Source organism: Temnothorax curvispinosus, unplaced genomic scaffold (assembly GCF_003070985.1).
Source record: "Temnothorax curvispinosus isolate PA1 unplaced genomic scaffold, ASM307098v1 QBEX01016584.1, whole genome shotgun sequence".
Classification (NCBI taxonomy): Eukaryota; Metazoa; Arthropoda; class Insecta; order Hymenoptera; family Formicidae; genus Temnothorax; species Temnothorax curvispinosus.
Window position 1 is genome coordinate 118,719 of NW_020226364.1, and position 22,986 is coordinate 141,704.

Here is a 22,986-nt window from a genome sequence, read left to right on the forward strand (position 1 = left end):
ATCTTATCTGTGAGAAATAGACGCTCAATTTTTAGCAGGCTTATTAGAATCTTGATGTAACATATTTGCCAAAGTCGATATTACTAGTCACTTATCTAGATGACAGCGGCAATTAGTCATACACCCCGCAGATCGCTTTTTTGATGCTCGAGGAATTAATTTGCCCGTCACGTTTTTATGACTGTCCGAGGCTCATTCGTATTACGCTGACGTATGTACATTCATATGTCTCAATGCGGGGTCCATTTGGTTATACGTCGGAGAGGTGTTATGATTCGCGGTAGCGGGAGAATTTACGGAAGATGATCGTGCTAATTTCGCTGCGGCGTGCAACCGCGCCGCGTATTAATCACGCATTTTTCGCCCGCGGGGCGAGATCGGGCTGACAAATCGCCAGATAGACGCGCGGGTCGTCCTGATGAATTATAGTAACGGCGTGACAAGCTACAAATATTGAATCTAATTATGGTAATGCGCCAGCAATCTATTTGCATTGCTGAATAATGAAGACACACAGGTGGCACGGAAAGATCCCACCCCGATCGTCGCGCGAATGGCGAATGGCCCATAGGGAGCGGGACGAAACCGGCGCGGCGCAGCGCGCCGGAGAGGTCGAGACAGATATACAGACCGAGACACGGGCGAGACATAAGCAGGATGATTACGGGATCAGCCGTAAGTGAGATAGGGAAGAGACGATAGTCTACTTCGGAGCTGGCTCGTTGCTGCTATACCAGCGATCGCGACATTTCTCTACGCCAGATCGATCTCAATTTATACGTAAAGATCTTATACTTTGATACCTGCGAAGGTGATCGAAAGACAATATTCGACTTGGCGTTTGATTGAAATTACTCCGGATTGTTTTCAGAACAATCAAGTAATACGGAAAACACTATCCTTCTGACACTTTTTTCTAACTAAAAAAAAAAAGATATCAAATCGTTACTAGTGAAAACTTTCGTAAATTATCATTTATACGGAAAAATTCTTTCGCACAGCGTGCCCTCATTTTCCCGTTCTTTTTATTGCGTCACGATACGGATCGTTGATCGCGTGATTGATCGCGCGTGCGTTTGAACCCTTTCGCCGGTTTTTTTTTTCTCTTGGATTACGCGCGCATAGTCGTCACCGAGCATGCAAATCATTAATTAAATTATGTGTCACACGGACACATTCGTGTCGTCACGCTTCAAATTGCGGACGAAACTGACGTAGGCCGCCTGTTCTCTACGTTTCGCAAGGGCGTACCTTAATCGTACTCATGCGGCGACACGTGCACGCACTCGCGTGCCGCACGCTGCGCCAGAACGCGGAACTTTCGCGTGTGTTCCCGTACGATATGTGACCCGTGGGACCGATAAAACGCATTCAGATTAAAGCTCGTTCCTTAGAAACTTTTCATAAATCTCGCCGGACTTCTTTCCGTCTAATCGAAAATCTGTCGTAAAGTTTTTGCCTTCGGGAGGCCCCGTTCGGGGCCGGGACGATGATAAAGTGTCTCTGAGTGACCAATTCTGAATACAATATCGTATAGTTTGGAGAGCACTCCTCCACACTCTTCGAGGTTGGTTTCGCTTGTTCCGTGCCTCCGGAGAGCGATCATTTTGACTTATGTGTTTTTAATATGTCGAGAAAAACTTACAGAAATAAGGAGCGCGTTTTATATTCAGTAAATTTGATATAAAGTAATGCATTTAAGAAAAAAATGTACGTAAATCACGTGCGTACAATTATATCACGTCGCGAGTATGAATCATAGAGCTTATCACTTTGAGTCGTCAGCTAAACGGAGGTAATATATGTCAAAGGCAATTTCCATCAATTTTTCCGAGGACGGCCACTCCTCCGTCGAGATCACCATCGAATATGCCGCCCCGGAAGGAATTCCGCTCCGGGCGAATTCGGTGGACATTTAAAAGAGCCAAACGACGAGCCGCGACGGGCGCGTGTCGCCGTGGCCGCGTGTGGAACGCGTGTCTCGTGCCGGAGATGCATTCCGCATGCCCGCGGGAGGGCGATAAAACGTATGCAGATTAAAACATTTTATTTGAATGATAATATAACACTTGTTGATGCAACCGCGTTGGCCTAGGTTAGCATAATAAACATTATGTAGATCTCCGCGCTGCTGCCGCCGCCGCTGTCGTTCCGGCTACGTCCCGCCGTTACACAAACGTTAAACTCCGCCGTATACGTGTGCGTGCATATGCGCGCGTGTTGCGTGTACGTGTACGTACACGCGTGCACATGTACTCGCCCCCTCCCGTATCTCGTCGTTCTTCATATCCCTCCTCGCCCACCCCGCCCTCGTGGGGCCCCTTACGTCCTCCCCCTCCTCTTTACTATATTCACGAGACGTTCATTCATTAAAAGCGGTAGACCGCGTGCATTCTCAATTTTATCGATGCTCCGATCGACTTACCGTTGCGTTCCCCTTTCACTCCGTTCGACTCGCGGCGATCCGGACAGTCGCGCGAGAAACGCGCTTTTCTCGTCGATTCCCCCCGCGGTCGTAAACTGGCTTCTTAAATTTTTTTGTGCGTGAAATCGTTGGCGTTTCGATAATCGTTATTCGATAATTTTGTGTCGAAGTTACGACGCGGCTAATATGTATGCAAGATCGTTCGCCAACATCTACAGCCTTCCACGTAGCGGATTTGCCTTTATGATATTACGTCTGCTGCGTCAACCACGTTTTACAACCGTCCTGTTGCTCGTGGCTAGATTCCTTCGGTGACGGAGGAAAAGAGGAAGAGTACGTACGAGATGGAAAAATATTTTACTACAGCACGGTCTGTCAGAGAACGCGATATTTAGGATTCCATCTGCGGCCGAGCTAATTTTCAAAAAAATATGTCACGCACGATTTGATATTAAACGTTCATTCGAAGCTTTTTTTTCCATATTGTAGTTTGCAAGATATTTTCATCAACGAGGATCGTGAATTAAATATTCCTTGCAAGAGATTTTTCAGAATAAAGTTATAATGGAAGTTATAATAATATTCTACTAAACAAAAAATTAGAAGTTTTTGAAAAAAGCGTTTTTTGAAAGTTATAAGATAAAGCAAGTTTGTTTTGTAAAATGTCAGTTTCTAGTGGAACGGTTTGAAATAGGTTCAGCTGTACTATTGTATTCTCTCTCTCTCTTTCATAGTACGAACTTTAGCAGCGGACAGACTGGTATCGTCATTCTGGCACCAAGTGGCTGCGATAATAGGACCTATGACACGCACATACGTGCATACACGCGCGCACGCCTAAGTTAAGTGGCCGGTACTCGCTGAAAATAATGTTCAATTCCGACGTAACTGCACCTATGACCCTGACCCCGCGATTTTACCTTGAGCGCTCATTCGGATATCCCGAGGAATACTTGCATATGTGTGTGTGTACGTGCACATGCGTGTATTTTGTTCCTATATTTGGATCTTCTTAATCTTAGAAATACACGCTGGTGTCTATAATCCTCTTCAACATCTCCTCTTTTATCTCTTTGCTGTATCAAGATATCGCGATGCAAATATCGCGAATATTTTTATTGATATTGAGTACCTATTTTACCGAGAAATTTTTTCTACATTTAATTCATTTAGCATTAAGATATTTTTTAAACTCGTACAGATATAGATTTTTTGGAGTTGAGCTAGAATTAAGATTAGAATAAAGTGTAATTATAAATTTCAACTGAAGAGATCGGTTTTGATTTAACCGAGGTGAGTTAACATTATTGCGTACGTAGAGATTTAGTAGACGTGAGTAGTCTTTGCACGCAAAGTACGTCCGAGAACATGACCTTGCAAACCTTGTAACGTGCACGCGCGAAAAATAATTGCGAAAGATACAGACATACGTGTCTAATGAATTTATTGATATTGGTACGTAGTTACAGAAATCGCGTACAATCTCGTAGTAGAAATTTACGATCATCTGTTAATTTTGCTCGTGAATAAACGTTTCTTATCCGCGCGATGACGGCAATATTCATTTTATCTGGGAATGTAGATATCTTCTTTTTTTTCTACATTGTTTTTAGACACGTGCCATTAATTACCCGTCTCATTATCGCACAAAATGGACATTTTACAACTTAATTTTTATAAAATTATAGTAAAAATAAATTATGTAGTAATATAAAGTAAATTTTATATCAACTATTTGCCATAGACACGCAAGTCCGATTTTCGTTTTTGTTCCAAAATGCAGAAAATATAATTTACATTTTAACTCACTCGTGTCATTCGACGATTCATGCATAAACATCCATCGGATTGAAATCAGGATTATTTACCGAGCAAAACGATCTTTTTCCCAGTCGAACGACGGGACGTGGCTCCGCTCGATCCCTCTTTGGCTCGTCTGTCTCGTAAACAGCACTTAGCCGGGCGCGAAACGCAGCTCATTGGACGGAAGGAGTCGCTGAAACGTAGCCGGTGCACGCGTCGGAGTTAAGTGGCTAAAATAATGTCTAATTCCGACGTAAGTGCACCTACGCGTCCCTGCGCCTTCGCTGGCGAGGAGAGGGGACCGGTCAACCCCGTCGGTTCCCTTTGCCCTTCGCCTTTCGCCCCCTCGCGCCCTTCCTTTTCCCATCTCCGGGTCCCACCACGGCCACGACCATGCTCGCCGCTTTCAGCCTGCGTTGCGCCGCAATCGGATGTAAATGCCATGCAAATTTCCAACGGGGGAGAGATAGAGATAGAAAGGGCCTCCGAGCACTCGGATGCAGGTACACTATCGGCGTACCCGGCTACCGAATGTACCGGGTGGCACGATAAACGGGCCCGCCGCGCTGTGCCCGCCGTTCGGCCGCGGGGGGTGACCACCGACCCCCGGGGGGAATCGAGCACGAATTCCGAGCGCGGAACCTGCTGACAAATTTAATGGCCGTCCATTAAATCGTCTAAACCGCGATAGCGACGAAATATTTACCTGTGGAAAAAAGGGCGCGTTCTCCTCTTCCGTTCCTCTTTTTCGATCTTTGTTTCTCGTTTCTCTTTACGAGAGCAATCGAAAGCCGCGAGTACCCTTATCTCTAATATATGCGGTATAACAAGGATCTACGCTGTTTTCTGTTTTACTACCGATATGTAGGTGTAATTGAATTAAAGAGTACATGAGGAATGATTAAGCATATTGAATTTATATAATTATTATATTTACAAAGTACATGCATAATGTATGTGTATCTCGTTTTAATTTTCCAAAAATGCGTAAAAAATTATCACGTTTTACACTATCTCTCCGTGTATAACGAGAAACAGTCGACCTTGCGTTACAGGAAAAACTACTAGGGAGTGCTCAAGTTCTTTTCACTGGAACTCAATTTCTTACACTTGCCAGCCCTCTCTCTCTCTCTCTCTCTCTCTCTCTCTTTCTCTTGCGCGCGCGCACCCATCCTCAAGAGGATTTGCTGTAAGATTTGCATTTCCATCGCATCGATAGAAGCTTTCGTGAACACATCGGCCTTCCATAGATGTTCTACACTTTCTGGATGCTTTGCTTTTCGCTGCCTCTCGCACTTCATTTTTTATCAACGATATTATTACTTACTCGACAATGTAAGATCGTTTACTTTTACAAAAGTATAAATCAACATTGTATAGGAATTCCATGAGAGAGTAGATTTTACGTTTAAGGTATTTGATTAAATCTGCTAAACAGTATCTTCAAGTATCGCAGTATCTTCAAGATGTTCGAAAGATGTTCTTCCTTCGTATTTTTTACATGTACAGGCTTTATTTTGCGACACACGAGACGCGGAAGCGCGTGTCGGGCAGATGGAGAGAATGGTTCGCAAAAACTCACAGCGGCCTCCTGAAATCCAATTCCAGGATGGTATAGTCAGATCTCGTTCGAGGGGTAGAGAGACGTAGGGTGAGGAGAAGCTGTGATGTATCGAAGCAGGGAGGGGTGAGAGAAAACGTGAGGAATTAGCGGTCGGACGCGTGCAATGTGGACGCGGCCGCATTGTTGTCCGGTAGCATTAGCGGCGGCAACAATATGGTAGGTGAGAAATTTTCTCTTTATCTCTCTCTCTCTCTCTCTCTCTCTCTTTCTCTCGACCGGCGAAACGTAGGAAGAAAGGGAGCGCATCCCTGCATGCAGCGTATCAGCTCTTTGTCACCTTTGTTTGCGTTATAAATAAGGGGAGGCAGAATCGGGGCTCGCGCGCCGATCCATGGCGCCATCGGGAATTTTTTTAAGTGCGCACTCTCGATTTTCGAGAGTGCGCACTCAGGATAACCGGGAGCTCTTGTTTGTCCATTATTTTTCTCGTGCTGGCCGTTGTCTGGTAATTGTACAGTTTTCAACGACCGCAATTGCATTTTTAGAAGGCAAAACTATCGAACATTAGTCCCTTATTATTCATTATTGCAATTCTTAATTCTCCGACTCAAGTCGTAACGTTACGATCGACGATCGCGCTCCCATCAGCACTCTCGACACTCTCGTGTACAACACAGGCTTGAGATATCTTCCTCGATCTCTCGCGGTTTCCCTGGGCGATCTTCCGTGACCAAGGATCGTCCACTTAGACTCATCGCGGATTCGTGACTCGTGCAATAGCGTGCGACGAAGATCGTCGTGAGTCACAACATCGGCGATAAAGTTGCAAACGGCGGAGTCGCGTCCTTAGATTAATCGACTGCGGTCTAGCGCGGTAGTTTCGCGCCGGTGATTTTCCAATCGTTGCTTCGGGATTTATGTTATCGAGGCTGGTTCTTGCCGCTGTTTCGTCATTTGCGTTGCGCAAAGAAAAAAACGGTGACTAGATCGTTTTACTTCATAATGTGCGTAGTTAATGCAATTTTCACCTAATAATAAATAATTGTAACACGTCGGATTTTTGTATAAAAAAATATCTTCCATTATATTATTGTCATTATTGATATGTTATATTAATGCGATTAATATAACACTTGCAAAATTAACCACGTAATAATTAACCAGTTTTTCGTCTATACACATTCGCAGAATAGAATCATGGAAGGTGTAACTATAAAGCAATTTCATCGTATCGTTGCGCTATCATACCACGTGCGAGCTCGGAAATTTATTCCATGAAATGTAATTGCGAGAGCGTATAGAGCGACATTTCCTTCTATAGACGTAGTAGATTTTCCTGATTAGGCGCCGGCATGCCGCTTATTTCCGCAAATTATTTTTCCCCTCTCTTGCCTCTGAACGCACGTCGTGTTTATTACATGAAAGAGCGTGTGATTAAATAGAAATTAATTCACGGCATCATTTAATATGCTCACTGTTAACCTCTATAATTTTCAAAAAGAGCCCGAGATTACCATCGTCGCAATTAACCAGTCGGGTTTTTAACACGTTTCTCGTTATTTATCCATTACTTCTCTTTTTCTTCCCGTTACCTTGATTGGCTATACTTCTATCGTTATGTGTAAAACGACAGACGATCTTATCAATTTCGATTATGCAATATACGATTAAAGGATGGAAACCGGTTGAGCCTTTTTTTTCTTAACAGTGAAAAAGATACGTATTTCTTATATAAATGTAACTATTAAGGAGAGGAAAGCCGATGCGTCATTGGGCACGATGTCCCTTTATTATCGCCGTTCCGATGTGAAATGATGGAGCACGTTTTGCCAAGTTTTCCGAGCCGATTTTTGGCACGGGGCCGCGTTGGCTGTTCTCTCGCTTCGATCGACACCTTTTGTGGATACACACCATCACAATGCGGCCATTGTGCGCGATCCATAGTTTTTGTCCGAGCGCATTTCCGCGCTCTCGATGGCACACGTCGTCGTAGTTTCATCCACGCTGTGGGGAGACCGCCGTTTACGGGGGTCTACGATGCAGCTGTCCACGCCCAGTGTTCCACTGGAAAACCGTCCAGGCTGCTCGATTTCCAAGTCGAAAGATGCTGCCTCCTCCTTGACACAACTTTGCAATCGCAACTTGTTTGCTATGAAATGGCATTTTTATGGAAACGTCTCGATGGTACGAATTCTTTGAAGTAATGTTTTTTCGATAGAGACCTTGCGGGAAGTCATTGGCTCTTAAATAAATATGCTTGGGAACCTATAATGATGAACATTGAACTCATGCAAATTGCCGATACCAAAATATATGCTCTCTTGTAATATATAACATTATAGGTAAGGAACGAGATTTATTTTTATCGCATAATGTGTGATTAAAATTGAATAGCTTAAAACACAGTTATTATTTTTCGATAAAATAATTTACAATGGTCTATCTTAATTATATAGCTTCAACGCTAGGCCCGATTTACTTAAGCGGCTATACAGGGGTAATTTTGCGAACGGCCGCGAATTTCGGTGTGAGTAAATAACGTGCTATTCAATTATCACGGTAGCCGATCACGCGACTTCGATAATTCATTCCTTTTTCCGTATTACGAGAACGAGCATAAATTTGCTTGTATCTGGTGGGCACGATTTCGATCTCGGTCTTTCCATAAAAGAAGAACCCCGCGCCCGTAAGCGTGCAATAATTCTCCCTATTCTACACGGTGTTCATTAATTACGGATGGTACGCGCAAGAGGGAAAAGAGAAAGAGGAATTATGGATCCAGCTTTATCCATGCATCGCCCAGGTATGGTCCAAGGCAAAAGGGATGTACGCGCTCGCGATATTCATTTTTTTTTTCGCTGGCACTCGTAGTGATAAAGCTCACACCGAAGGATATTTATTGCCAAAAAAATTCTTACGGTCGTTCATAACGTTCCTACTTGCATCTCGACACGCGAGAATCAGTCGTTTGTAAAATGTTGCTCAAACGATAGCGGATATTCGAACGATGTTCACATTTTAGAATATTATTAATTACAAAATTATTAATGAGAGATTATTTCTTTAAGACACGTGATCATTACGAAAGAAATTACTGGAATTTCTATTTATTGAACATATGTAGGAGTTAAAACCTTATACTATAAATTTCGACAAATTTATATCTCCTTGTTTCCAACTTTGATCCGCGTAAAAATTTGTTAATTCTCGGGTTAAAAATCAAACAAATATTTTAATTGTCGATTGTGGAGAAGTTTCTTTTCCGTCGATGTTTATACCATCGACGGCGATACAACTACAGCATTTTATCGGATTTGTAGAACAAAAACATTCGGTCTTTCGCACGCGCAGCGGGGGTCATGAGAGAAGTAGACAAAGTAGCGAGCGCAAAACGCTAATACCAAATAAAAATAGTTTATAATCCATAGAAGTTAAGATCGGGCGACAATGGAGCCTGCGGAGCGTATTAAAGGGTGCTTACAGGATTACATGGCTGGCAGGTAAGCGCATTTGATGCGTTACAGGCCAGCATTCCTTTATGAGAAGGAATAAAGAAGACGACGGGTAATCATATGGCTTTTCGTGACAAAATAGCTCGTCAGAGGTAATTGTATTTGCTCGAAATAAACCTTTGTTTCGTTAAATTCGAAAGAATTTAGGAATAATATCAGCCGTAAATATATCCAACATAAACTGAATGTGTGTAGATGAAACATTTATGTCACATACGAACTTTTTTTTTAATCGAGCGCACAATTGTCACAGTTCCAAGTGAATTAAAAGCCTGCTGCCAATAGATACAAATTGCAGTGGCCCTTGAATATTGATTCTAATATCGGCTAACTATAACAATAACCGTAACGAGTCGTCGGATACGAGCGACCGTTACAAGAGATTCCACGGAAAATGTAATAGCGATAAAAAAAAGAGCTACACGGAGGCGTAACGTGTAGGATGCACCGAATGCGATCGATCAATAGGGCTTTTCCTCGCGCGATTAGTAGGCGAACGGCATTTACCTGTTAAATACGACGTTTGCTAAGTCGTAACAGCGGTAATTATCGTGTCAGTAGCTATGCTCGCCGGCATCGATAGTCGCTTCGTATCTTCCGCCGTTTAATTATGCCTCGTTAAGATATCGAGAACGCGGGTCGGTTTCATGAACGATTATTCTCTTTGGAAACATTTCCTAAATGTTTTCTCTTGTTTAATTTCATTAGAAAAGAACATTTACAATAGAAAAGCATAATTGATCTTTTCTCTAAAATCTTGTTCTTTAGTTAGGCTACTAGGAAGCAACCAAAATCCTCATAAAAAGCGTCAGGTCGTGAAAGGATTTACTATACTTTCTGTAATATAAATTGCTACCGGACGCGCGACGAACTCGACGGCCTTGGACGTCGTGCATACGACAAAATATGGAGTCCAAACAAGGTGAATCTGAATAATAATGGACGTTACAATGGCGCGTCAAAGAGTTGCCGGCATCTTGCTTCACGACCGACAGCTTCTGGGAGAACTCTCTCTTTCTCTCTTTTTCTTTCTCTTTCTCGCTAAGAACTTCTAGCTCCAATCTCTTGGCGTGAGCAGGCGCACGAGGCGCAGAACTCTGGCAAGGTTCAAAGGGAGCGCTCGCTTTCGGCCCCCCCCCGGCCCCGGCCCCGGTCCCTCATTCGCGCGTCCCTCATTTTACATCGGGAGAAAAAGCGAGAGCCACTATCGTAGAGCAAGAGGTATCTCTCACCACGCAGGTAAACCTTCGCTTAAAGATACGTACGTGCCGATTACATCGTCGTGGTTGTGACGAAGTTAAAGGAGGGGTAGTGCAACCTGGTGAGACAAACTGAGGTGAAGGGAACAGGCCGGTGGCCGGACAGAAGGGCAAAGAAGACGTATAATCCTACGAGAACGATTGGTGGCACGATCTTTTTCGGATCTCTCTGCCTTGCGAGAACTCGAGCGTGTCATAGAAGTGTCTATCGGGCGAGACCCGATGGTTTGTTTAAAAGGTCTGGAACGTCGGTCTTTCCTCCACCCCTCCTTCTCTTCTTCCGGTATTCCGTTCGTATTTTTTTCAAAAGGTAGGGATCGTACGAAATTTTCGTACTTTCTAAATTCTAAGGAGTACGTGCTTTTTCAACAAATTTCAATCATCAAGCTGTTCTGACAATTTTGGAACATAAATCTATGTCATGGCACAAATGCTGAATTCCTGAAATTTTATTATATTTTTTAGTATTGTCTATTCTCACATGGATATTTGTATGCTTTACAGAAAAATTGTCTCGAGAAATCGACATATCTCTTATTACCCTGTGAAAGAATTTGTACACCTAGAAATAATGTGGATTCCGTAAGAATCGGAAATCGCGTTAATAACCGGAGTCGCGTATTACATGCGTTTATTCACGATAACATATCGTGATATCTGGTAGAGAGATCGTTATTGTAAACTGCACTTGTAACAACCCGAGATCAGAGAGAGTTTAACTGCGCTCTTGTCTTCTGTATTATCGTGAAAAATATTCCGTCCGCGTCCGCGTCCGCGAGAATGGAACAATCCGGTGTAAGGTTTCCAGATGTGAGTGTCCGCGAGGGCGCGAGATACGGCCGATCGACCGATTGAGGATTAAAAAGCCAAAAGGTAAAACGTGCGGATAACCGGATAATTTTGCGAACTTAACAACTCGCGGAGCCCCGTCGGTTCGTTTCGCTCTTTATCGTCACTTGTCGATGTCTTTATACCCTTCGTTAAGCACGTTCCGATTTTCACCTTCTCCATTCGACGATCATCTCGGCCGTTTCCTGTGAGAACCCGGCCTCGTTGCGGCCTCGAGATATGGAGCTTGGCGACTACGTTTCTCTCGCCTCGTTCCCCCTCTAATTTACGCGAACTTGAGTTAATATCGTAGTCCTCGGGAATGTATTGAGCGCGCAGATCGCCAACTACCTACGCACGTTCGTTGAGTTCTAGAACTGCTCGTGGCCTGTTGTAATATTCCACGACGTTGTCTTCACGATGCACGTTGCTAAACCCGCATACGTCAAAATCGTTACGAAAATCCGCCAAGTTAGGATATTCTTAAATAATTAAGATGTCGACGATTGTCGGTAATACGGCACTACACTCGCTCCTGATGAGGCAAAACCTAAAAGTTGCTCCCCAATCTTTCGCAGCAGCGTGTGGGTCTTCACCACCTTGGAATCTAATGGTGACAGATCGATCGCAGGATCGATCATAACGGGTGCGCCCTCGGGAAGATCACGCGGCCCGCCCTTACATACCGGTGGCCCTTTTGTCATCTCCTCCGTATAGTCTCGGAAGAGCCTTGGAAGAGAGAAAGAGAGAGAGAAAGACAGGGCGAACTGTCGTCCTCCGCATAGTCCACGGGGTGATTCGTCACGGGCGTGAGCTAACGACGACGACGTTCCATCCTAATCACGTCATCGACGTCCGCGACGCTCGATTTTTTTCTCTCCCATATCGAGATACTATCTTGGCGTTATTCGTTGTTACCGCATACCGTCGCGTCCTCGCTCGCGGGAGCCTTCGTCATCGATCGGTTATATCGGACTGTCACGCTACCGGACAACATCGGCCTGATTGTGCTGACAGAGGTAGGGACGCGGCGGAATTTTTCAAAGTCAGAAATCCAAGTTTCTTGTCGAAGGACACGTGGTTCTTTTTCGATAACGAGCGCAATGTACGTAGCCACGTGAAAGGTATTAATTAAAACGGGGAAATAACGTGTTTATCAAACAACATATATGAGACACGTATCTTTTACACGTGAAAAGAAGGATCTAAGGTGAAACGGATATCTGCGTGATAACATTCTATTGACTCATCTGGCAGATTTATGAAGCTCGTCACGGAATTTATCGCGTGCTCGGAAAAAAAGTGCAAGAGATGTTAGCGGAGACGTCGTGAGCGAGCGCGTGAAAAATATATCGCGCTAGCGGACGACGACGGAGTGAAAGGAAGAGTTAGCCGCGAGTTAGTTCGAGCCGCATCCGTCATATCGTTGGTATTTTGAAATGCTTCTTGCAAACTGTAAGGATTGTCTCCCTCTCTCTCCCTCTGTCTTTTTCTTTCCCCCCCCCCCCTCTCTCTCTCTCTGTGAATGTTTTTCCGTTACGTAAGAGCGTGGTGGTTACACGACAATGAGAATCCGCCTCGCTCTTCCGACCTCGAGAGAGTAGCGACGACAACGACGGAGAGGCTGCGGCGAATTTCTCTTGCGCGCACCGTGCGAATAATTACATGAAATATCGATTTTTGACAGGCGGCGGAGCGTGTTCGGGTCCTTCTCCGCTTTGTCCACCACGCTTTCAGGAGCGCTGGATAAACGCATTCGAGTGCTTGAGAGAGCGAGGTCGTTTCGGAGAAGGAGAAAGAGAGGGAGAGAGAGAGAAGAGAAGAAGGAAGATCAGGTAGAGGATAGTCGGCAGCCCGGACTGACCAACGGGTGCTCCGGATCCGACTGGACCGGTTTTGCCTTGGATTCCCTAGGAGTTCTAGCCTTCGGGAGTCTGCAAGACTGGCTCTCGGCTTTCTGGGATTCTCTCACTGGTCACCACCGGTTACCGGTCACTACGCGGCGCAGAACACTAGGACAGGCGCTCGTCGCTCTCTCAGACTCTTCTCTTCTCTCCCTACCTCTCTTTCTTTCCTGATTTCTTTTTTTTTACCTCTCTCCTCCTCTCCTGCGCCTTCGTCCGCCGGGAAGGAAGTTTCACGCCGCATCGCCGCTGGACGGTTCCAACCGTGCTAGATTTCAACGTATCATTTATCATCGGACGAGGGCGGCGGCCGGCTTGCACGCGCTCCTGATGACTTGATACCAAAGGCAACAGTCTCGTCGCGACATCGATACACCGGACTTCCATCTCATCCGTGTGGACCGAGCTAATTCGAGATTTTCTAAATGAAGACGTGTCAGAAAATGTGATTAATCTGAGACGTGTGATTAGGATTTGCCGAGACGTTGTATCCTGGCTTTCGACCTTCCTTAAGTTTGCACTAGATTCTTAATTAATAATTGATATTAAGAATTTAGATCGGAATTAATAATGTATGATTGGAGTTATATATATAAATCGATGACTCTCGAGCACTTTCCACCGGAAGAAGGATCTCCATTGCGATCTCACGTTAACTAGGGATCGCGCTCTTCATCCTCGTTTCGAGATGTTTCGTCGAGGTGTTGTCAAAATCCAGTTTAGGAATCGAGTTCAGCCTCCTGAAACGGTCCTGAATGACCGTTATAGGTGACGACGGCGACGGTGGTGGAGATCTTCGTTCCGGAAAGGTGGACTGGCCAGCCAGTTGCGTCGCGGTTTTGTCTACTTCGCAATACGCGTGAAAAGAGGTTGGTTGTTGAGAAAAAGGGTTGCACGCAGGCTTTACTTGGCAGGCGGTCTTCTACATCATTGTGGGAACGTCCCGATGATGGATTCGGTCATTAATTAAGTCGGTTAAGTGGGAACCTCCTGGCTCATTTTTTACTCGCGTTCGAGGTACGAACTACTTGATATGCGATATTTATCCTTGTCGTTTATTTATTATTTAACCACGCAACGATGAAATTTAGGGCTTCTAGCTGCTTATTTACTCTTTTAAATCTTGATACGTTGGATTAATTAACACGTTTAGTACCGCATGAATTACCCGGCCGACAATAACATAAGGGGATTATGCATACCTAATTTCTTTTTTCGTGCGATCACGCGGCAAGTCACGCAAAATTTATGCACCATTGAACGTGTTGAATTATATAATTATTCCTACGTAATAAATCTCCCATATACGTGTAATACTTTATAACTGCTGATTTATTCGCATTAATTTCGAGGGACTATAACTTTAATTCCCCACTTTGTGCTTTAACAACTTTATTTACGTAATCTGCAAGATCACGTACCCAGAATTAAAATGCAGAAAAATGAGAGAGAGAAAGAGATTACAAGACCTCCTCTCGCCCCGACGTATTCAAATCTTGGTGAAGACAACGAAACTTAAGTTTCAAATCTGTAGTGCTTTCAAAGAATCACCTTTGACAAAGTAATTTTGTTAGAACAATTATATAGGTAAAAAAGCAGAAGGAGATATATTAATACACATTTATAATTGTTCGTAGTCCAAGAAATTATTTAGGGACCAGGAGCTCGGCACATGTTCCTGTAGAAAAGATCGAGTTGTATAGGTCAAACCTCACTAAGTCATCGAGAATTGTGCTACCTGCATGCTAACACATTTTTTTGCGTTTGCGTGCCCGCCGCGCCAGCGCGCGTGGACGACAGGTGATACGCGTGACGCCCGCACGAGGATTTCGGGAAATCGTGTACATAGGAGGGGTGCCCGTGGAGTGGAACGTCGGGATTATCGTCGCTGTCTGGCGCTTTAGAGGTGCCATTAGCCACGGCACGTCACGCCGGTGGTAAAAGAGCGCGGCTGATGAATAGCGCGCGATGATCGCCGCTCGCGTCGCATCGGTTTCGAAGAGGGTAAAGTCTACTCGACCGCGGTGCCACCGCGCACATTCATTATGCTCACTCTTTTACGAAATGAAACCGGACGCACGCACGACGCTTCCGTAATGGCATTTACGTAATCACCGTGACGAATTTCTTTCGGAAAGATCATTTCTCTCGACCTGCGATCGGATCAGGATGATTCACTCGAATTGTTAAGATTCGGAAATCTCGATGCGTCTTCGTCTAGAAATTCTAAAAGCTTAAATTATTGGAATTTTAATACGATTTGCATCAAGATATTACTTTGATCAAATTCGCGCGGTCGATATTACGCGAACGTCAACGAGGCCTCTCGTGAACTTCGAGGCTTAATTAGCGGGAGGGTAACAAACGGCGGTTACATCTATTTATTTATGCGACTCCAATCACGAACGGCGTGTCGGGCACGACACTTCGGTGTCGTTAAACTCGCGACGGTCGGCTATCAAAACGACGAGTAAACAAAGCACTGAATCAGAAATCGATATAAAACGAGGCTCTACGGACGAGAGCCGGGCATCGGACGGCCTGTCGGTGATTAATAGTAAACGCGCCGCGGCCTTTTTTTTCTCGTCTAATTTATTCGCCCCCGCCAGATCACATTTTTCCGTGTGCACGCCTTAATAACCGTTTAATGCTGTGCTAATGACGGCTCTTTGCCGAGAGACTAATGATTTTGATCGTCCTGCGCTAACGACAGCGTCATCGGCATTCAACAGTAACAGGGCCGCCGCGCGCTGTGCAACCGCACACGTCGATTACGTTGAAGATGAAGATTTATGTAAAAATATTCCACCGCTGAATCGTGCTAATAGTACGGACTCACTATTTCATTATAAAAACGGTAACTGACTCGTCTCAGGCTAGCCTCTTCTAATTCATCGCCCATGCGATTATACTTGATAATGATACGATTAATATAATAGTAATGATTATATACTGTTTAAACGGTTAGATAATAAATATAATCGGCATATATTGGTAGCGCCGAGTCAGCTGACGGTCATTAAAGCAAATGTGTAGCAATAATGCCCGTAACGCATATTTAACATCTCATTTGTACCTTTCGTTTTGGTGAGAGATCGTCGCGGTTCGATTCGCGATTTGCATTTGCGATTTTCGTGATTTTAGCGCGGAGGAAGAGAGAAATTGCCACCTGTGTTTGAGATTTGTTTAACAAAAATACGATTTTGTACATTCTCAATAACTTTTTCAATTATAAGTTCAGAGTAAGTTTTTTTTCGATTATTCGTCTATACGGTGTGTGTGAAAACAACCGTTCAAATTACTTTACCTCTGATTGTACTTTTACCGGGCCACTTTCAATGCACGTATCGAAATTTGCGTACCAATACGCAATGATTTGCGTGTCGGGGAACGCGCGGCGAGATGATCGTGGACAACAGGGCCTCGTTTCCTCAAAACGCAAAAAATTAGCGTCGCCTCTGGGCAGAGAAGGAGGGAATCGAGGTAAAAGGAAAAAAAGAGGAGATACTGCCCGAGACGCGGCCGATGCATCCACAACAATGATAATTGCAAGTTGTTCCTTTCATGGCACCGCGCACGATTACCCGAAAATAAGCGTTTGTAATGGCATATCTTCTTTCCTCGCTCCCGTTGCTATTCGGCGAGAGTCTTTCTTCACCGCTTCTCTTCCGCCTTTCGTCCTTCGGGCATCGGGACGAGAAGCCACTGGCTATCTCTCGGCGATCGCGCGAGAGTCGCTTCATATTTTGATATAGCACGCTCCAAGATTCATATTTATTTGATCGTTGTAATCGTTACAACGGCATAACAGGTTCGTTAACATTTTTCAGCGATCGAAGTACAGGCTCTGATTCTTCATCATTAAACATATTTATTATGTATACGGCACATAGATAGTTATTCTCTATACATAAATTAGAAAATCAATTTTCGCAATATACAGTAACATGCAGAATAGATTACAACAGAATTTCTTTTTTAAAATGATTTTTGAGAATAAATAGTTTAATAGCGATGGGTATTAAAAAAATATATATATTTCACCGAGCAGCTATATTGAATTACAAAGGAGTTTTGCATCTGCCTGTATATCCGCGGATTCCATCTCGTGGGCCCTACGGTGTAACAAGCGAACGCACATAATGATATTAATCAGGGCGGTGTGTTCGGCTTCCTTAAAATTGCCGGCAGGCTCAATTTCTCACTTAAAATCTAATTAGAGCTTGCCGGAGCTCGAGCTGCCGTAGGCCGACTGACGGGATTTAAGGGGGCGTGAGGGGGAACAGAACCGAGAGGGGTCCCGTTCCCCTTCCTCGGCACAAGTGGGCCGCGAATTTGACCTCGGAATAAAGACGGATCCCAACCTAAGGCCCTACTTTGCGAAATTGCAGTTTCCTGCCCTCGGATCGCCGATCGTCCCGCGGACCCATTTTCGGATACACCAAACTCGATGATCGGCTTACCAGCCCGGCCGCCGCTTCTGACGCCGCCGCCGCCGCCGCCGCTCTACCGGACTTAGCCGGGGCCCCCGAAGAAGCATCCAGCCGTCAAGGATCAGTCGTCAGGACTTTCGGGACGTCCAGGATGAGTCGTCCGTCGATCGCGCGCAGTCAGGACACTCGGGCGGGCCTAAATATCGTCGGATTTGAGGTGAAACATTTTACTATCATATTGCGAATCCTTACCATTGAAATATAAGATTGTTGGCTTGGAGAAAGTCAGGAATGCCACATAATACCGAGATACAATATATCAATCAAAATTTTGAATATTACAATGAAAAATGAAAAAAATAGAGGAGGGGCTTGTTGACACAAGAGGCAAGTTGGCAATGCGTTCCGTTTATGTATTTATAGCAAAAGAAACAATGGAAAAGTTATCACAAAATATCTCTTACATGATATAGGTGCTTTTCCCAAAGTTTTATTTTAATCAGACAAGTATTACAATAGAAAAAGAGAAAACTCTGATTCAAGAGGTGGCAAGTAAACTTTCGAGCGTTTCAAAATATCATATTAATGTTCTTTAGCTTGAGAAGTAAATCAAAGTGACGTATCATTAGTTAAAAGAAAAGTTTCTGTTACTATACGACATGTTATTTTGACTAATAACAACAGTAATTTATTGTAATAAAATGACTGAAGTAAAACGTATGTAGGGATGGGGTATGTCGGCTCATATCAAGACTCGCTTAGCTTGACTTGTTGCCGCGCGCGTGAGACCTGTTTGAACATGTGATTTGCTACCTACAATGCTGATAGAAGCTAGATATATTTTTATGATGAAAAAAGCTACATCTAAAATAGTCTACTATCGGGGCAAGTTGGTTACAATGCAGCATGTTCGTATTTCACTTATTATAAAAGAAACTATACAGTATACAGGAGCGTTCCTAGCATGAAAATGTAGAGAAAGGTTCTTTCTATCATATTAGTACTGCTTAATCATAATAATTACTTGTATAAAAACTCAAATGCCGAAATTGTGAAAACGGTGCCAACGATCCCCGGTCTCCCCTACTAGTTATTTTATAGCTATCTCAACATGTTTTTTTTATTATCTTTGTTCTCCTGTTGGATTTAAAAAAAATTATTCGGCTTTACGTTGAGGATTATCACGATATTTGATTGATGCATCGTCTGCAAATATTTAATAGTCTGCGTGAGAGTTTTAGCGACGATAAAATATGTTTGCATTCCGCGATCGACAGGCTGGTGTCACTCGTTTTCAGAATACATTGACGTTTGATGCATAATTATATGCGTCGGACGCTAAATCGCGAGGGTCGCGCATATCGGGGATGCATACACGACGATAAAAAATGCAAACACGAGAGAGAGAGAGAGAGAGAGAGAGAGAGGGAGAAAGGGGGTGACAGAAGCAAAAAAGACGGCCAATCGTTAGCAAGGTACAAATTTCGCCATTTGCCGCAATAAACCTTCGAAACCGCTTGTAACTCCTTCTTATGGGAGGCATGAGTAATCGCCTTGTTAGCCCTTATGGCCTATAGCCCTCATGCTCGCTCCCTCATCCGCGGGAGGGACAACAACAGCAACAACAACTGCGGACGGACCGATATGGGAGAAATAAAAAAAGAAAGAGGGAAGGTGAGAGAAAGAGAGGGAGAGATAGGGAAATAGAGGAGGAGAGGAGGAGAAACGATAGGAGCACCAAACACATGCGATATATGTACCCTATCGACAACGACGACAACGGGTGTATGTGTATAACGGGTGAAGCGAAGACACTGTCGATGTAAAAGGGAAGAGCATGAATAGAACGGTGGGGAAAAAGATAAAGAGAGAAAGAAAGTCGCGTAGCAAACAGAGAACAGGAAAAAAAATCATGGCGGACGACAGATAGAGAAAGAGGACTATAAGGGGCGGATAAGATACAAGCGGATAAGAGAACAGCGGATCTTGAATATATTCCCCTGGTGCCGCCGCGCGGCGTACTATTCTTCCATTTTCCACGTTAAAATCGAACTAGACCGTATATATCGCCGCTCGCATCTACGCTCGTATCTCTCGCGTTTCGCGTCACTCGTTTTCCACGCGCTCCTTAATTAATGGCACATTAATAGAAGGAATAATCTCAATGAAAGCCGAGAGAGATGCGAGATGCGAGACGCACGCACATGATACGTAATGTAATACCTAAACACGTGTTTACGCATGCTCTCTTCCTTAATGGCAGATTTTTATTTGATAAATTCGAGTTGCACTATTTAATGATAATGTACAATATGTACATGTATGATATTTAACGATTGGGAATAAATCTAAATGAGATTTTATTGGTAAACGGTAGGAGATATCGATATGACGGCAGTCAAGGATGTTTTGATAAAAAAAATAAAAATGGAAAATAAAATTTGAAAAAAGGGACTTTATTCTCGATTGCATGTATTATCCTTGTTATCTTGCTGTTATCTCGAATTTATCATCGTATAAATATTCGAATAAATGCGAAGCATTTATTATCATATTACTGATTGCCTGGATTATATCAAATCAAGGACTTCTTACACCGAGAGTGACCCATATATGTCCAGTAGCCTTTTTAATTAACGCTCAATAATGTTAATGTGTGCGCATGTGAATCGTGGTACGCGTTAATTTCCATTCGATAATTATCGTAATAATTCGTCTCCTCCGCGATTAGCGGCAATTGCATTATGCGCACTGCAACTCGAAGATTATGATGTGCCACGTCATGAGATAATCTTAAATAATAAAAAATTAATTTTAATTAATAATAAACCTCTTACGCAACAGTTTTTCTACGAGTTGAAGTTTCCCACTATATTGTCCGCAATTACGGTACATATAGAAAAATTATTGTTCTGTTTAAAAAAAATCTTCGCAGTACTTCGCAGTTCCGGTAAGGGAAGAGGAGATCGTGTGTTCACGTCTAGTTGTTCGATTAAATAGTAACCTTTTTTAGACGCAATTCGATGCACGAACATTATTTTTGTCGGGGAGGTATAAGAAGATCGTGCGTGTCGTGTTTCTTTGCAGCGCGAGGAATTTCGCCGGAAACGAGTTGTCCGTCCGTCGTGCGCGCACGGCGCCCTCGGGATTCCTTTTTCCTCGTAATTCTCACGGGACCTCCAGCTTCGCGATACACGCACGCACGTACACACGCGCACATGCGCGCGAGGAAGTCGCGTGGCCCCATATCTTAGGAGGAAGCCAAGGGGGGTCCGGCCGAAGGACAGCGAATGGGGACTAACACTGTTTTATCGTGTAGCCAATTAATAACGTTTCTCCAGGGTTCCTCCACCTTCTCTCTCTCCACCGCCGCCAGCAGCCTCCTCCGCGAAGAAGAGATCTCGCTTTTAGATATCCACCGACTCTCCCGTCGGACCCCCCGAAGACGACATCTCGGGGTCCCGTAACTGCTCGATCTCGCGCGCTTTTTTATTTGCGTGCCTCCCCCGCGTCGTGCCGCGGGACGGTAATGAGCTAAAGCGTCACCGTTGCAGAAATATTCACGATTCCATATACCAAAGCACGCGCCAATTCGCCGCGAAAATAATCGATCGCCGGCCATACTCGAGCACCTCCGTAATAAGAGCATTTGCCTTTGTGTTTTAGCTTACAGAGTTGTCTCGCATCGTCCTCCTGCAAGCAATCGTTCCAGAATCCAGTCCCAGCCAGGCATCGTGTCAGTGTGTGGAAATACATAATTATATAGAATTACGGTATAAGTTGTGTTAAATCAATGTTAATCGCTGTAGCGAAGTGGGGTATTATAATAAATACATTATTTTATGTATATTTGCCGTCTCGCTTTCTTCCGAGAAATCATCCACGTTCCAAGCACTTAAAAATACGAATGAATACAAGTTCTGATGATTGAACGAATCGTATGTCAGATCTCTAATGTTAATCGGATTGCCAAATTAACAAAGTCCAAAAATAACTCGGGGAAAAATGTCAATGTCGTGACAAGATTACTTCATCGCTGCGATCCAAGGACAAGATCTCATTCGAATCATCGAGTCACCGTTTAATTAGTCGTTCGAAGTCGTTCGGAATTTGGCGCTGGACTTACGCGTTCCGTGAAAAATTTGTCGAACACGTTTAATTCCTCTTCCTCTCCTTTCCGCGCGGTGAACGGATCGTGTTACGATTACGAGGCACGGTCGTAATCGCTTTTAAAGGCACTTTCGGAGCTTACGGCCCGAACTTTTCCTCGGCTACAAAGAAGCTCAGCTTTTTTCCACGGTCGTTCACCGGGTGCACCGGGGAGGGAAGAGTGGCTCGTAAAGAGCGCCTGCAATAGCCCGGCATCTGCGATGCGCAATTAACGAAAGGGTTTTCGCCTTCACCCCGACCGCCACCGTCCTCCTCCTCCTCCTTCTCCCTCCCGCGCGGCAGCTTAAAGGCCAGCCGCCACACCCGCTGACAAGACGTTTGATTTATAACGAGCTTTTACTTTTTAATTCCGACGCAAGTGTCACCGCGTTTTTTCTTCTTCTCCCGAGCTGCCGGGAACCCGTTGCGTCGCGAACGCGTTACGAGACAGCCTGTAATTTATGCACGGTCTTGTTCAGGCTTCAGCTTCGCGTAATAGTGCTGGACGTCAGTGTCGAGATTAATCGTAGATGAAAATCTCAGCTGCTATCCGTCGAATCGTAAAATTAATACGTCGTATTATTCGCAGACAGAGAATACGTCAATTCCTTAGAGAATTGGTATTTTCATCACAATTTTTATCTCAACAGTAGGCATCCAGCTTAATATGAAAGGTCAAACTAATCTAAGCTCTAATTAAATTTCTAACAATGACATGGAAATATGTATTTAAATTTCCTGACGTATCAATGATACAAAAATCTACTTACTTATTTCGAGATAAGTTAAAGAGAACTTATCGCAGGGTATCGCGGTTTGCCGCAAGTTGCAGAAATAATCGACCGCGCCGCTTTTCAAGCAACTTTTCAGTGAGTATCAGCTTTGTAGCTTTAATTGTCAAAAGATAACACCGAAAGTGGGCGAAAGGCGGACGGGGAAATGAGGGAAGGAAAGAGACCAGAGATCGTGTCGTGAAAGTTTGAAGCTCTCGGTGGGTTTGCACTTAACTCGGGATTTGGGACTCGAGGGGTACTTAACCCTCGGGATGGGTTATGAAATGACTTTATGGCAGATCAGAGGCTTGCTGTAGATTGCATAAGGGGGGTCCA

General features: G+C 44.1%; 1 protein-coding gene across 1 annotated transcript in view; it reads left to right on the forward strand.

The window, feature by feature from the left end:
• Nucleotides 1-21,577, forward strand: part of LOC112466829 (POU domain protein CF1A) — a 45,009-nt gene extending 23,432 nt beyond the window's left edge. The window contains exons 2-3 of the mRNA XM_025035157.1: nucleotides 17,687-17,945; nucleotides 21,395-21,577. The gene's annotated coding sequence lies outside the window, so the exon portion shown is untranslated. The remainder of the gene's footprint in view (nucleotides 1-17,686; nucleotides 17,946-21,394) is intronic.
• Nucleotides 21,578-22,986: the final 1,409 nt, after the last annotated feature.